Consider the following 12,500-nt stretch of genomic DNA (forward strand, 5'->3'; position numbering starts at 1 on the left):
TAGTAGACAAATAGCGACAGTCCATTGAATTCATTGGTAAGGGGAGTACATGACACTGACCCTTTACCGGGATTATGTATGACTGAAGCACAACATTACGTAGTGACCACAAAATGAGTTCTATCTGGACGGCAATTAAAAATCTTTTCGCTACGGAAAAACGCCGATGCAGGTCAGTACTTGATTTTATTATCCACTGTATAAATAGTAACGTGTGTTTTGAAATATCACTTCCATATATGCTTGTTTTTTTAGCTTTAACGCTTGAGTTGAAATCTTTACCAGGCAAAATGTAAAGGCTCATACGAATTTCGTGGCCTTTACTTGATGTAGTGGATACATACATACATACATACATACATACATACATACATACATACATACATACATATACATACACACATACATACAAGCATAAAACAAACAACTAGAAAAAATTAATGTATTCATAAGTATATACAGTATATAACATAGGTAGAACGATGCATGGAAGGATGGATGGTTGCATGGATGGATGGTTGCATGGGTGGATAGATGCATAGATACGAATAAAAAGATCATGCATATTAAATCTATAGGCAAATACACATATACATATAGGTTGAGAGCTACTCAGTTTAAGTAGTGTTTTGATCTTGATTAGAAGTAAGTAATAAATTTGAATAGTTTCCTCAAAAATTAAGTTTAGGTTTTTGGTAGTCTTACTGATAGACAGACTGGCGGACAGACATACATACATAGAGGCAGAAAAGCAGATTTATAATAGTACTACTACTAGTACGAGTACTACTACCACTTCTACTACTTACTGCTTTGTAAATTATTTTGCATTGATGTTTTGATCGATACAAACGTACGTGCGTGCGTACATACATACATGCATGCATGCAGCATGCATGCATGCCTACATACTTACATACATACATACATACATACATACACTAGATTAAGACGACTGAGTTGATCTGAGAAAAATGTTATCTTACGCAATGATTTGCATATATACCATGGAAAGTCATGGTACAAAATGGTACAAAAATCTTTAAATTTTATGGCTAGCGTGTAATGTAAAAGATCAAGTCAATCTCTGATCGATGGAAACGTTGAAAAATTTATTTTGCCTAGAGACAAATTCGGCTCCATTGATGTAATGTATTACGTAAGACGAGATAAGTTGTCCTAAAGGTTTCGTGACTAGATAGAACAAGAGTTTCAGACATGACATGACTATCAACAAAGGTATGAATTATTTCCATAAGTTTTCAATACTCGTGCAATATGTTATATAAATATGCCTTCACGTTAAACATAAACTCGGATCTGACACCCAGTAATGTCCCAGCAACGGACTTAAAACCATCACCTGAACGAACATCATAGACGCTGATAGGCAAATCAGTTGAACGAACACGAGAGACGCTGATAGGCAGATCAGTTGAACAAACAACATAGACGCTGATAGATAAATCAGTTCCACAAACAACATAGACGCTGATAGGCAAGTCAGTTGAAGGAACAACAGACGCTGATATAAATAAAAATCATCTGAACGAACAACATAGACGCTGGTAGGCAACGAACACGAGAGACGCTGATAGGCAGATCAGTTCCACGAACAACATAGACCCTGATAGGCAAGTCAGTTGAACGAACAACAGACGCTGAAAGAAAAATCAGTTCAACAAACAACAGACGCTGATATATAAAAAATCAGCTGAACGAACAACATAGACGCTGATAGGCAAATCAGTTGAACGATAAACAGACGCTGATAGGCAAATCAGTTGAACAAACAACATAGACGCTGATAGGCAAATCAGTTGAACGAAAAACTGAGACGCTGATAGGCAAATTCAGTTGAACGAAAAACTGAGACGTTGATAGGCAAATCAGTTGAACGAAAAACAGACGCTGATAGGCAGATCAGTTGAATAAACAACATAGACGCTGATAGGCAGATCAGTTGAACAAACAACATGGACGCTGATAGGCAAATCAGTTGAACGAAAAACTGAGACGTTGATAGGCAGATCAGTTGAACAAACAACATAGACGCTGATAGGCAGATCAGTTGAACAAACAACATAGACGCTGATAGGCAAATCACTTGAACGAAAAACTGAGACGTTGATAGGCAAGTCTATTACGAGTCAGCAGATTAATGTAGCTGTTTACGGTTGAATGCTGGTTGTATTCTAGCATATATACACGCAGATGTCTGTAGTATACTGGACAAATATGTCCACACTATATTGGATAGACAGATATCTACAGTATATTGGTCTGCAAATGTATACAGTATCTTAGACAGATGCTCGTGCTCTTATTGGATAGACATGTCTATAGTATATTAAACAGGCAGGTGTCCACAGTCTATAGCTGGACATATGTCATTGGTTTCTCAATACTGTATTGGATACACAGATGTCCTTAGTACACGGGATAAGCAGATGTAAAATGTATATTAAATAGACAGATTTCCTCAGTGTATTGCATAGACATATGTCCATATTATACGGATTACAAAGATATCACATAGAGGTTTGAAATAATCAGGTAAAAATTTCCACCCCGTACAGATGTATGCTTAGACACCGCATATACATTCGTCATATTTATCAATTATACATTACAATGCCCTCCCCACTCCCAACTACATTCAATGTTGACCAACATGCCCTCATATAATGTACCGTCCGATTTTAGACTTCTGATCGCACTACTCGTGATTCCATTCGGATAACGTAAACGCAGACGTGACGTAACATGACGCGCTCCAACACTCTTGAATGTCCTTTCCCTCACCGTCTTGGGTTCAGTCCAACGGATTCTTCGCATACTTGTTTACGCTCCCCCCCCCCCCCCAACGATGTTTGTGGATCCACCCCGGATCGCGGGTATATGTTGCTTGCAGATTAGTCTGCCTTGCACAAAAGATTCGAGGTTGCTCAATTGGTACATCGTCCGACTCGCAACCCAAGGTTCGCAAGTGTGATACCTGCTCAGAAAAATAAATAAGCAAATGTCGTTGGCGTCGGTGTGTACTTGGGAAGGGCACTTAATCCTATTTCCTCGGCATTGTATAGCCAATAATGCGTTCTATTATTTTCATGCAAGTCGTTACATTCATTAGGCGAAGTATGCCTTATTCATCTCTCCTTTGACTTATTCATTCATAGATTTATTTTCTGAGTAATTAAAATGACGGATTGAAAAATAGATGACATAAAAACACGCATACAAACATAGGTAGATCTACAGGTAGGTAGGCTGGCAGGCAGACAGACAGGTAGGTAGGTAGATAGGTAGGCAGGTAGGTAGGTCGGCCGGCAGGAACAGTAGGTGGGTAGGTAAAGAAGATGGATGGATTCATGGATACTTTGATGCTCACGTACATATTTTTCAGCCGCACGTTTCGTTGGCCTTTGTATCGAGCGGTTTGCATGAGATCATAGTAATAGATGCATGATTGAATTCATGCCATATTAGTCTGTGTTTCAATCTGATAACCGTGGAATGCCATACCATTGCCATCGTCAATGACTTGGAATGCCATACCATTGCCATCGGCAATGACTTGGAATGTCATACCATTGCTATCGGTATTTGCCATCGGCACTGACTGCTTGTACCACTGATAAATATTCTGAATACACCCTAAGGGAAGTTGTTTGCTGAGAACGCGTTCACAGGAAAAAGAATGTATATCCTAGACTCATTAGTCACTTAAGCTGCTGAGAATAGCTTACCGTAGTTTTAAAAAGCTTTTTCAACACTTCTCCAGTTTTCTGAAAAGAAAATATCCCGCATCAAGTTCAAAACTAATAACGGCAAACCCCGACAACTCGATGAATCAGTGTTTTGAATAGCTCAACATATTTCAGGAAGAAGTACAATACGATTTGAAGCAGATAACAGCAAACAAACATTTCCGTACTATTAGTTATCATGGGTAATTTCTGCAATACATTGTGGTTAACACTGGATAAATGTTATAATTTTATTAGTTTACCCTGCATTTCACTGAAAAAAATGTTTGCAAATGATATTCATGCCCAAATTTAGCTTGTAAAGATGGGGCCGAATTGTACTGAAATATCCACTGATTATGACATCGGCTTCTAAAGTCATTTTTTCAAAATGAATTAAAATTCTTGTACAAAATAGCTGAGCTCTAGTTCTCAATTATTTTTTTTTTAAATTAACCCCGTAATAGGTTGACCACAGGGTCGGGGAACCATCCCAAGGTCACCTTACAATCAAAGATTTCTGGTTATCAGATAATCTAGGGATAATACATATATAATCTACAGAGGAAAACAACACACACACATACACGCATACACACATGCATATGGCACACAATCTAATTGACATGGACTTTGTGACATTATAGTATTTTTTTCCTGTTTACCATGCAAGTTACATGTTCGTTATTGAGGTCCATTTTTGAAGAAATTGGTCCTCTCTTTTATTTACCTTAGCAGTGTATTTTTCAATGTTCTTATGCAATGCAACTATTTGCTTAAAAGCAAAAATAGGAGGATTTTTCATATTGAATCTGCAAGTATAAATGTATTATTTCGCCACAATATGCAAAAAATTACACAGCCTGTCCAGTTGTTCACTTCCTAATAATGTTCCTTTGTTGGACAAATGTACAATAATTGGGCAGAAAGGTGCAAAACCTTCAAAAAAAACGATACCAAATCTGTGAAGTAATACTGCAATCATAAAAGAGATGCTCAATACTTTCATTTTCACTCTTACAGAAAGTACATTTGTTGTCATCTAATGTATTAATTCTTTTCAGAATATCATTAGTAGCGATTATTCTATGGATTAATTTAAAGTTAAAAGAGATCAACTTGGTATCCTTGGTACAGCATTTCGCCCGGCTATAAATCTCAGACCACCCTCACTACTTATATTTTTATTAAATACTTGCATCCAAGTTTCTTGCTTCGCAGTGTATTGCCTTTGAGCTTTTTTCAAAAGATCTTTGTAAACAAACTGAGTGAATTTGTTTTTGCAAGTTCATTATTTTATCCTCCTGCTTAACAACATTATTATGTACTAAATGTTTTTTTTATGGCATCTTTCCATGCTTTTGGAATTTTGGATATTAAGGAGAAGTATTTCAAAAAATCATCGCTTCTAGTTTTTTATTTTATTATCTCAAAAGGTATTAAATTACCGTGATCATCTACTAGATCATTCAGAATTTCAAAACCAGCTTCTGTCCAGGATTTGTATTGATAGAACATTTTAGGGGGGACAAAATTTAAAATACTCATGGATAGATACTCCTTAGGACTTTGCGGTTCCTCTTTCCTATTAGATACTGCCAAAATTACATCTCTCCAGAAACTGTTTTTAATGAACTTACTAAATTCTTCTAATTTCCTTCTCCCTAAATTCCAAATATCCTTTTTATTTATGAGAATAGTTGTATTGCCTAAGTTCTGTCACGTTCCATTTTCGTTTTCCAGCAATTTTTTTTAACCCATCTTATCTTAATATACCTAATGAATGAAAATATGTGTATCATATTTAGTCCTCCCTCGTTTTCTGGGGAAACTAGTATACCACGTTTTATTCTCTCTACTTTTCCACCCCATACAAAATTAAATAATGTGCGATTTAGTTCTGCTTCAACTTTTGCTGATGGGTTTGGAAGTGCTGAAAAAAGATGTATGAATATGGGCAGAACAAGAGTTTTTACAACAATTACTTTACCAACTATTGACAGATGTCTTTGACTCCAGCTTGCCAGTAATCGTTTTGTTTTTGTTAGTTTCTTCATATAATTAATTTCCACCATCTGTTGTAAATCTGTAGAAAATTCTATGCCGAGGAGTGTAAAGTTAGAAGAGGACCAAATTAGGCCTATTTCTGGACATATTCTTTCATTAGAAAATTTCCTGTTTCCAATCCAAATAGTTTTTGTTTTTGTTATGTTACATTTAAGTCCAGATAATAAAAAAAAAAAACTTGCGAGATATTCATAGTTGCTTTAAGAGAAAGTTGAGATCCACCAAGAGGAATAAAAGCGTCATCGGCATACTGACCCACTTTATATTCACTGGCGTCAAAGATTAGTCCCCGTTTGCTTTTGCTTTAAAGTTATAGCTAAAATCTCAACCCCAGTGACAAACAAATAAAGTGCAAAGGGATCTCCTTGACGACATCCTCTTTCAAGTCTAAAAAAGATGACATATGCCCATTATTTATTACACAACTTTTAGAGTCATTACAAAACAGTTTAAACCACTTAAAAACGGAATCACCAAAGTTAAAAGATTGTAAAGGTTCTTCCACAACGATCCAGTTAATTGAGTCAAAGGCTTTTTCAAAGTCTATTAATAATAATAAACCATATATGTTTTTATTTTCAAGTTGGTCCAGGATATCGTATAATAGCCTGGTATTTTCTCCAGTGAATCTACCCTTCATATATATATCCTTTCTGAGTATCACTGATTATTGATGGAAGAACCTTTTTAATCCTAGCTGCAATGGCTCCCGAAGCAATCATATAGTCAATATTTAAAAGTGATATAGGTCTCCAGTTTTTAAAGTATCTTCTGTCTTTTTCTTCCTTTGGCAGACATGTGACGACTCCTTGAGTCTGAAAATCTGAAAGTTTTCCTACAGTATATCCGTAATTTATTGATCTACTTATAAATCCCCCAAGAGGCTTCCAAAAAATTTATTGAACTCTACAGTTAATCCATCCGAGCCAGGACTATTTCCATTTTCCATCCTTTTTAGAGACATTCCGAATTCACTGATTGTAAGCAGACCCTCGCTTGATTCTCTTTCTTCTTGAGTAAGTTTAATATTGTGACTAAAAAATCAATTTCGTGTTTCTTGAGTAGCATCAAGCTAAGGAATTCTATTCCATATAAAACTGTTTTTTGAGCTTCTAAAATATCAATTTGGTCAGATATATTTGTCCCATCATCTAAAATAATTTCCTTTATTGTCTTATTGAATTTATTGACATAGTTTCTTTTTTCAAGTTTTAAAAATTACTTCTTGCTTTTTTCCCCAAATTCATACCATCTAGCTTTAGATCTTAATTTAACACTTTCTATGTATTTTGTCCTAGATTCCTCTAATTCCTGCTTTTTGTGTCTCTAAATTTTCCCGAGTTTCCCCATCTTTGTTACTGGACGGTCCTCCTCCCCCCCCCCCAATTTCTATTATTTCCTATTCAATTTTCTTTAATTTTTCCCGTTTCTCTTTTGTTTTCCTAATAGAATAAAATATCGTTTCAGACCTTACTTTCATTTTCAAAATTTCAAAGAACATCTGATCATTACAGGAAGGAGAAACTTGGAGAGAGTCATCTTTATTTCCCCCTACATAATAATCATTTACAGTGTCAGTTATACACTTTTTGACCAAATCAGTATGCTCAATGTTCCTCAACAGTTGGGCATTACATTTCCAATATCCTTTTACCCTTGGAAACGTTGAAAACGCCACACTCAAAAGAATAGCTGAATTATCAGTCTTATACCCTGGTACGATACACGCATCAGCTGTATTCATATGAATGTCATCCGATACAAGAAAGTAATCTAATCTACTTTGTTTCAAGGGCGATTTTTGCTTCCAGGTATACATCTTTAAGTCTTGATTGGAATTTCGCCAGAGATCAATTAATTCCAATTCGTTTTTCAGGTCTTGAATCGCTGCCCTAGACTGTTGGTGTTTGTCATGAACAATATTATAACTATCTAAATCTAAGTCTTGAACAGTGTTCCAGTCTCTGCACATTGCAATTGATGAGTTCTCAAAAAATAAAGTCTCCTCCTTTAACGTTCTAAAAAAAAGCTTGGATTATCATCATTATAACCATACAAATTCACGAGGGTTATTCTGTTACCATTATTTGTAATATCTAAAATAATAAATCTCCCTTGACTGTCACATCTTTCTCTATGAATTATAAAGTCAAAAGTATTTCTAAAAAATATTGCAACCCCAGCACTATTACTAGAGCAGTGGCTAAATATACATTTGTATCCCCATTCAGCTGCCCAATATATTTCATCGTTCTTTGTACTACGAGTTTCTTGCAGGCATACTATATATATATATATATATATATATATATATATATATATATATATATATATATATATATATATATATATATATATATATATATATATATATATATATATTCTTTTGTTTTACCCAGTGGAAAATGTCCCTTCGTTTAAAGACTGAACCTTGCAGGCCTCTAACATTTATATATATAATTTTTATGTTATTATCTATGAAAACAGCAGAAAATTTACATATACATGTTCTTGTACAAGAATGTATGAAGTAATTATCACCTTCAGTTTATCATATGCATGGCTTTCACACTCACACAGAATACAAACATCCATAATAAAATCAGCCATTGTGTTACAGTACATGCTGTAGCTTTGGCTGCAGTTAACATTAATACAGTGCATACGATGGACAGCAAGTGAAGCAACTCCATTTATGATAACTCTTATGCACCTCTGACAGACCTTTCCGGAGCTAAGACAGTTTTGTAAACCAATAGGCACAGATTAATAAGAGTATAAATTACAAAATATATGAATGAAAGAAGGGGTAAAAGGGAAGAAAAAGAAGGTATGAATGAGCATATACATGGAAGTGGTGGGTGATTGAATGAATAAGCAAGAATGGGAGACTGAAAAATTGAACGTGGAAGAGTAGTGTTGAAAAAGGTGAGTAAACGAACGTGTATATGAGTATATGAGTAAAATATGATTTATGAACTAGTGAGTGAATTGATTAGGGAGAGATATGACACAGTGGAAGAGTGAATAAACAAATATATTAATTAAGGACAGAACTGGTGAGGGAAAGCAGTGTCTAAAAACAAAATATTAAAACAAACTAGAACAGAAGTAGTAGTATCAAAACGAAAATTCACATACCTGTTTGGTCAATTTCATAAGTTCATAGAGTTGCACATTACACATATTCTAATTTTCTCATCAATTTCATCATAGATGTCAAATTTTATCCTTTTTCCTGATTTGGTTTTACCATACACAGATCCTTTAAAGTACCATGCACTGTCCATTTCCTGATGCCTGGATAATTTATTGATAAGTTCAGTATTCATCCTGGTCAATCCTCTACCAGTCTAATTCCTTTGTACTGTTTAAAATCCTTCCGCTTCTTAATAATTGGAAGTTTACAATCCAGATTCCAGAATTTGACAATCACTGGCCTTGGTTGTCCCTGTCGGCCTGGGATCCTATGCACAACCACTATGTCCCTTTTGTCCAAGTTAATCTTTGTGACTTCCTTCACCAGATTCGGAATTCTCTCTCAGACTTTCATTTTCCTCCTCCTCCAGCCCTAAAACTTTAACGTTCAGCTTCCTTGAATATTGTTAGATTTGGTTTGAAGCTGCACTTGCTTGCTTCGATCAGTTGTTCTCAAACTTGGTAGTTTTCATTTAATGTGCTGAATTTATTATTTTTCTTAAGAAAAAATCAATGATACCTACTCGACCGTCTTCAACTGGACTTGAATGTGGTGAAGTATCTATCATATGAGGCAGTTGATACCAATTTTATAGGAAGCCGCCCAGTGGTTAGCGTGCTTGACTCAATACCAAAAGGGTGCGAGTTCGAGCTTTACTTCAATTGCCTTGGCACTAAATAAGCTACATGTGTTGCTGTGCCATAAGGCACCAAATCAAAACAATTAAAAATGTCGTACACTAGAATTTTTAACTTTTTCTGCTAAAAGCAGGATTTAATAACAGAATCACACCTAAGCACAAAAATAGGAAGGACATTACAAATTTGGAAATTTATATAATCTTGAGAAGTGGGCCGCTGAACATTTTAACTGCTGTAATGTGCAGCCCACGAGGAATTATCGCTTTGTTCCCAGGTAGCGCTTTTTGTTTCTCGAAACTCATTGATATTAGACACGGACACGTAAAAGGTGTTTACAGTAAGGAAAATACAAATGCAGTGTTTTAACTTGGCCATTTTCAGCCAATTTTGTCGCAAATATGAATTTATGTTAATTGTGACGTTGAAATTGAAGTGCAACCCCCTAAACATCGTTCGTTTGAAGATCAGTTAAATGCATTTTATTATAAGGTTTTTACTACCTATACCATATGTAAAAATTATCAAAAACAGACAAATTAAATGTGATTACATCCGTTATTCAAAATTATATTGGAGCTCCTGTGGCATATTGGTCTAAGAAGCTCGCTTTTACAGATCACTGACATCTCACATCTGTCCTCGTTTGTTCAAGTCTCAGGCTCGACAAGCGTGGGTGTGTGAGAAAGCTTGCCAGTAGCTTCCCGTGGGTCAGTGGTTCTTGAAGGGACTTTCTTGGTTCTTCGTCCATCTGATATAATGGTCGCCATGTATAATCTATATTGATGTGCTGACATTGGTGTCAAGCCCGCAACAGCAACAACAATAACAACAAAGCTATACCAGCTAATTGATATTCTACAAACTCTGCATGCTTTTCTTTAGATACGACTTTCTTTATTTCGTTTGCTGTTTTTTTTTCCATTCAGACACGCAACGAACGAATTTCAGTTTAACGAAGGCAAAAAAAAAAAAAAAAAAAAAAAAAACATTTTTTGTTTATTTATCTGAAATCATAATTCAGGAAACAAGATGTACACACAAGCCAACATTCATATTATTTCGAGTACGCCTTCCCTGAGTGTGAAGTATTAATGAATAAGAGGGGCGGATGCAAACCAAGATGATTTGCCGGATGCGAGTAATCCGGTTTCGTGAATTTGCTCATGTGACATTTTCACGAGGTGAAAATAAAGTAGACTTTTGCATTACTTATTTGGTGTGTATATACTTTCTGACTAATTGTCAGTCTAGTTTCCTTGTTTGAAATTTTGATTTTCCGAACTTTGTTGCTGTTCGTTTGCATGATGATTGTATATAGGGATATTTGAAAAAGTTCAGAATATTTTATTAAAACATTTCTTCCTGTTTCTTTGAACTTGTTAATAATTTTAACTCTAATCAATATACACAGTAACGTACTTTAAAATAATCTACAGCTGCACGTGGGGTATATCGGACTCCTCCGGAAATATCAGTGTGACGTAACCTATGTAATTACAGGGTTAAAATGTCGGAAAAGGGGAATAATTCAGCTACAGTAAAAGCTCTAAGGTCACTTTTCTACTGATTTGTTTTTGTGAATTTAAAGCCATTTTTCAACACATTATAAGCTATACATGGCGGCCAGTATATCTCGTGGCAGAAGAACCCGAGAAGACCCGAGGAAAACCAACGACCCACCAGAAGCTACTAGCAAGCTTGTGTACATACCCACATTGGCCGAGCCGATACTCGAATTCACGCGGATAGATTTTAGATGAGAGTGATCTATCACGGCGAACGCATTTGACCGCTCGGCATCTCGGGGTCCTATTCTTCCACAGATATCAAGATTGACTTGGATCAAATTTACTTATGTAATTATCTGTCCTATCATACAATTATAACGTGGTTTCATCGTTTTAAAGATGGTCGCGAGTCCAGGGAGGATGACCAACATTACGGCTGACCGTTGTCTGCGATTTGTGAGCAGGAAGTGGCTGCTGTGAATGAAGATGCTCGATACACAGTGGAAGATATTTATATTGTCACAGACATTCATTCGTATACTGTTTTTAATATAATGTAGAATCATTTCAGGTTCAGAAATGTGCATGACGGAGTCCATATATTCGGATTCTGATTAAAAAGAAGTCTAGTTTTAAAATCGCCAAGTAGCCACTCGCTAAACTAAACAGTGTCATCAGACACGTTCGAATGAGGCTGTCACAGATGATTAAACATATGTTTACTTTTTTAAATTCGAGTCAAGATGAAATTAAGGTCTGGATCGGAGAAAACGAGCAGAAACCACTGTCGTCTAGACGTAGTGGAACTTGTCAGAGTTTATACGCAATATTTTTCGATGCAAAAGAGTTACGGGAAACTTTCTAAGGCACCAAAGTGTTGTCAACTGTTGTAGAACCCGTCTACGTATTGCACGTGAGGTATCCATTTACTCAATACAAGGCTCAACTCCGCTGTCTTAACAGACTTCCTGAAGGGGCACAACATCCAGATTTTAGCATGTCCTCTGTATAACGCGATTTAACTCCTAGTGCTCAATCCCGTTATCAAATATTCGCAGAGAACAGACCATCTGAAAACCGCCATGCGGATGGAAGTGCGATTTTTCAATGTATATGAACAAAAAACAGAAATGCGAATCAAAACATGTCATGTGATAAATGGAGGATGAAACTGAGAAGATGTGTTGAGATGCATGGGGAGTTCTTTGAGAAGATGCACTGACGTAATCAACACTAAATACTAACTTTGTTGCACAGCACACTAATATTTGGGTCTTTTTAAATACCTCCATTTAATTTTCGTCATTACAATTAGTGCGGGAGTAAGCGTTCGTCT

The 12,500-nt window shown here is 35.9% G+C and overlaps 1 protein-coding gene across 2 annotated transcripts in view; it reads left to right on the forward strand.

Annotated features, from left to right (window-relative positions):
• The first annotated feature begins 7 nt into the window (after positions 1–7).
• The window catches only part of LOC149794014 (uncharacterized), a 71,886-nt gene continuing 59,393 nt past the window's right edge, over positions 8–12,500 (forward strand). For both annotated transcript variants that reach the window (XR_016422923.1, XM_089967950.1), the window contains exon 1: positions 8–172. The gene's annotated coding sequence lies outside the window, so the exon portion shown is untranslated. The remainder of the gene's footprint in view (positions 173–12,500) is intronic.

Source organism: Sinohyriopsis cumingii, chromosome 8, assembly GCF_028554795.1.
Source record: "Sinohyriopsis cumingii isolate HCF-2022 chromosome 8, ASM2855479v2, whole genome shotgun sequence".
In the NCBI taxonomy this organism is placed as follows: Eukaryota; Metazoa; Mollusca; class Bivalvia; order Unionida; family Unionidae; genus Sinohyriopsis; species Sinohyriopsis cumingii.